Consider the following 5,364-nt stretch of genomic DNA (forward strand, 5'->3'; position numbering starts at 1 on the left):
CACAGTCAAGTCAAATCTTATAGAAAGTATATTTTTATTCAAGCTCATAGGACCTTATCAGTTCAGTTCAGCTCAGTTGCTCAGTTGTGTCTGACTCTTTGCGACCCCATGGACTGCAGCACTCCAGGTCTCCCTGTCCACTGCCAACTCCTGGCGTTTACTCAAACTCATGTCCATTGAGTCAGTGATGCCATTAAACCATCTCATCCTCTGTCATCCCCTTCTCCTCCTGCCTTCAACCTTTCCCAGCATCAGGGTCTTTTCCAATGAGTTGGTGCTTCACATCAGGTGGCCAAAGTATTGGAGTTTCAGCTTCAGCATCAGTCCTTCCAATGAATATTCAGGACTGATTTCCTTTAGGATGGACTGGTTGGATCTCCTTGCAGTCCAAGGGACTCTCAAGAGTCTTCTCCAACACCACAGTTCAAAAACATCAATTCTTCAGCGCTCAGCTATCTTTATAGTCCAACTCTCACATCCATACATGACTACTGTAAAAACCATAGCCTTGACTAGACGAACCTTTGTTGGCAAAGTAATGTCTCTGTTTTTTAATATTCTGTCTAGGTTGTTCATAACTTTTCTTCCAAGGAGCAGGCGTCTTAGTTTCATGGTTGCAGTCACCATCTGCAGTGATTGGAGCCCCCCAAAATAAAGTCTATCACTGTTTCCATTGTTTCCCCACCTATTTGCCATGAAGTGATGGGACCAGATGCCATGACCTTAGTTTCCTGAATGTTGAGTTTTAAGCCAACTTTTTCACTCTCACTTTCATCAAGAGGTTCTTTAGTTCTTCTTATAGGACCTTATAATGACTAATTCATGTGACCTTGAGAGAGACCCAGAGGACGTGGCTAAGCAGACCCAGACTCATTCAGAAACGTGGGAGAAATGTTTCAAGTCACTAAATTTAGGGGTGATTTTCTCTGCAGTTATAGGTAACTAATGCAATCATGACTATTAAATTAATGGACATACAAATCATACACAAATCCATAGCATACTTTGTTGATAAATGTTTAAAGAATCTTCCTGCAATGCAGGAGACCCAGGTCCAATCCGTGGTTTGGGAAGATAACCTGGAGAAGAGAATGACAATCCATTCAGTATTCTTGCCTGGAAAATTCCATGGACAGAGGAGCCTGGGGCCTGGCGGACTACAGTCCATGGGTTGCAAAGAGTCGGACATGACTGGGCAACTAACACACACATGTGATACATGAAACACTTGCAATGGTGTATTAGGCTACAAGGGAAATCTCAACAAATGTAAGCAGGCAGAAATCCAACAGATCTTCTCTAGGAAACACATTTGTATTTAAGAGGAAACCAAGACTCTCCAATTGCTTGGAGATGTTAACTTTTTTGTGTGTATCATTCACACTAAAATGGTGCATAAAATGTGCATATATTGTTTAAATAATAAAGTGAACATTCAAGTAAACGCCACGCAGGTCAAGAAACAGAACCAGAGGTGAACATTATCCTGATGTTTGGATAACCGTGCTTTCACTTTTTGTTATTTTACCACCTAAATGTATATCATTAAATGTGTACTCTTGTATATTTCTCCGTAGCTTAGTACTACATCTCAGATCAGATTCCTCCCATGCAGACAAGAGACAAAGGTTCAGTGTGTGTGATTTATTAAGCTTGTGCTCTCGGAAGTAAGGCAGTGAAGGAAGCCAGGACAGGGCAGCTCCAAGCTCCAAGCAAAGATGTCGTCTCAGAGGCAGCCTGCTCCCTGAACAACCCTGGAGCCTGGAAAACACCACTGTGCTGGGCCCACATGTCATAAGCAGTCTTTGGCCAGGGTCTACTGGGGGAGCAGGACCTTCAGGTCAAGGGCAATTTTCCAGGGGCTTCTCTGGTGGCTCAGTGGTAAAGAACCTGCCTGCCAATGCAGGAGACACGGGTTCAATCTCTAATCTGGGAAGATCCCACATGCCACGGGGCAACTAAGACCAGGCACCACAACTATTGAGCCTGTGCTCTAGAGCCTGGAAGCTGCAAATACTGAGCCCACATTTGGCAACTGCTGAAGCCCACATGCCCTAGATAGAGCCTGTGCTCTGCAACAAGAGAAGCCATCAAAATGAGAAGCCTGAGCACTGCAAGTACAAAGTAGCCCCTATTCACACAACTAGAGAAAAGCCTGTACAGCAACGAAGACCCAGCACAGCCATAAATAAATAAATAATTTTTTTTTTTAAAGGGGGGGCAATTTTCCAGAGCAGAGGCCAGTGGGTGCCCTGGCCTGGAAAGGAAAATCTGGGGAGCTTCCATTACATATTATGTTTGAGATTCACCTCACTGTATAGCTGCAGTTCATATGATATCTATGCCAATAATGTCCTATTGTGTGAATATATCAAATGCTGTCAATCTCAGACACGTCAGACATGAAAAGAAGGCATATGCCTAGGAGTAGAATTTTGGGATTGTAAAGTATGTGCATCTTCTATTTTATTATATTATAAAAATTGTTTTCCAGTTTATACCACCATCAGCACTGTTTGGTAGCTCCCATCACTCCATTTGTAATTTTGGACTTTTTATTTTAGCCATTCTGGTACCTTTGTAATGATATCTCACTGAGGTTTATAATGTGTTTTCCTTGTTATTAATGATGCCATATGCCTTTCCATATATTTATTGGCAGTTTGGAAATTCTCTTTTTATAAAACTTTTGTTCAAGTCTTTTGTCTAGGTTTGCCACATGATATCTTTTCTTACTGATTTGTAAATGTCCTATCCACTGTTACTGTTAGTTATATGTGTTGCAAAAATATTTTCCCATTCTGTAATCTGTCTTTTCAGTCTCTTTATGGTGACTTTTAATGAATAGAAGTTGTATTTATTGGAATCTAATTTATTAAGCTTTTATTTTTGGTTAATCTTTTTATGTCCTGATTTTTTTTCCTAACCGGAAATATTATTCCACATTATTTTATAAAAGCTTTATAGTTTTGCCTTTGCTCTTGGGTTTTAGCCCACCTATAATTTATTTTGTGTATGGTGTGATATAGTCAATTTTGTATTTTTACCATGTAAATAACCAGTTGTCTCCAGTTGAACTGTTATCAAAAAAAATTCATCCTTTCCTAGGATGATGGTGCCTTCCTCCAGAGAGGATTTGTATTTGCCGGGCACCTAGAGTCAGTCCAGGACTACTTTAGACAAGTTCATAGCATAACACTTTTTTGGACAAACCAGGAAATGTGAATCGGGGTTACAAACTCGCAATCTCTACCAGCTCATGGTTTGAACTTCCTGGGGACAGGGTTTTTCTTTTCTTTACTCCCTTTGCACTGTTCGGCATCAAAGGACTTTATTTTCCCTGTGTCTCTTGGGGATGAGGATTAGATAGTGAGAGTAGGTTTTCTTCTGGTTCATTCTTAACCTGAGGAAATAACCCTTTGGGATCCTAGACTTAGTGGGGAAGGCTTCCTCTTATGCTCTCCAGTTTTGCACAACTAAACCTTTAATTTCTAAACTCAAGGGCCGTCAGAGGACTTAAACAATAACAACCAAGTTTCCTTAATTGGCAGATGTCTTTCGAGGCAAAAGCAACATCAGTGTTCTACTTTCCCTCCAAATTCCCTTTTCATTCAGATTTTGGCCTGATAAATCCCAACTATCTTATTATTTTTATGTTTTCAGACTTGAAATCTTTGAACAACATTTTTTAGTTGCTTTCATCTGGAGAGTTAGTCTAAACAGTCTAGTCTGCTACGTTACTCAAAATATGACTTCTTTTAAGTTTTCAGACTATCAAACTACCATTGGAACAGGGAGGGAATCCCTTAAATGAAATAACTAAAATTGTTTTGGTAAATAATTAAAGCAAACCAATGAATGCCTCTTGATGAAAGTAAAAGAGGAGAGTGAAAAAGTTGGCTTAAAGCTCAACATTCAGAAAACGAAGATCGTGGCATCTGGTCCCATCACTTCATGGGAAATAGATGGGGAAACAGTGGAAACAGTGTCAGACTTTATTTTTTTTGGGCTCCAAAATCACTGCAGATGGTGACTGCAGCCATGAAATTAAAAGACGCTTACTCCTTGGAAGGAAAGTTATGACCAACCTAGATAGCATATTCAAAAGCAGAGACATTACTTTGCCAACAAAGGTTCGTCTAGTCAAGGCTATGGCTTTTCCAGTGGTCATGTATGGCTGTGAGAGTTGGACTGTGAAGAAAGCTGAGTGCCGAAGAATTGATACTTTTGAACTGTGGTGTTGGAGAAGACTCTTGAGAGTCCCTTGGACTGCAAGGAGATCCAACCAGTCCATTCTAAAGGAGATTAGTCCTGGGTGTTCTTTGGAAGGAATGATGCTAAAGGTGAAACTCCAGTACTTTGGTCACCTCATGTGAAGAGTTGACTCATTGGAAAAGACTCTGATGCTGGGAGGGATTGGGGGCAGGAGGAAAAGGGGACAACAGAGGATGAGGTGGCTGGATGGCATCACCGACTCAATGGACGTGAGTTTGAGTGAACTCTGGGAGTTGGTGATGGACAGGGAGGCCTGGCGTGCTGCAATTCATGGGGTCGCAAAGAGTCGGACATGACTGAGCGACTGAACTGAACTGAATGAATGTAAAAAAGAGTATAGGAGCCTGTATTTTAAAGGGAAAGCTATAAGAGCAAGTTTTTTTTTATTATGAAAAGAAATTACATTATTTACAATTTAATAAAAAGAACACAATTCCTAAGCAAAATGGGATTTAAAATGATAAAGATAAACAAATGAAAGGATGATAAAAAAATATAAGTGAGCGAAAAGCTGACTGTTCGGGGAAGGAGGAGAGGTAGGAGAGACAAATTTAACTAACTGGGAAAATAACATGGAATGAAATTAAAGATCACAGAGATATGACACTGATAAATATTTGCAGTTGTAGAAAGATACTAGGCCAGTAGTTTCCATAATCCACTTTCCAGAGCCCCAGGGAGGGAGGGTACAGGAGAAGAAATCAGATCAGTTAGGGGGTCAAAGGGGCCTCCCAGGTGGCCCTAGTGGTAAAACCCTGCCTGCCAATGCAGGAGATGTAAGAGACTCTGGTTCGATCCCTCGGTTGGGAAGATCCCCTGGAGGAGGGCATAGCAACCTACTCCAGTATTCTTGCCTGGAGAATCCCATGGACAGAGAAACCTGGTGGACTACAGTCCCTGGAGTTGCAAAGAGTCAGACACAACTGAAGTGACTTGGCATGCACGCACGCAGGGCGTTCAAACCTCTCTCCATCTGAGTCATTCACAGCAGATGATACCTAGACTTGATAAAAAGTACCACACAGAAAAGATACAAATTGTTACCAGTTTCAAGGATTCTCTAGAAGAACTCACAAGATTCACACATCC

The sequence above is a fragment of the Bubalus bubalis genome, chromosome 11 (genome assembly GCF_019923935.1).
Source record: "Bubalus bubalis isolate 160015118507 breed Murrah chromosome 11, NDDB_SH_1, whole genome shotgun sequence".
Lineage (NCBI taxonomy): Eukaryota > Metazoa > Chordata > Mammalia > Artiodactyla > Bovidae > Bubalus > Bubalus bubalis.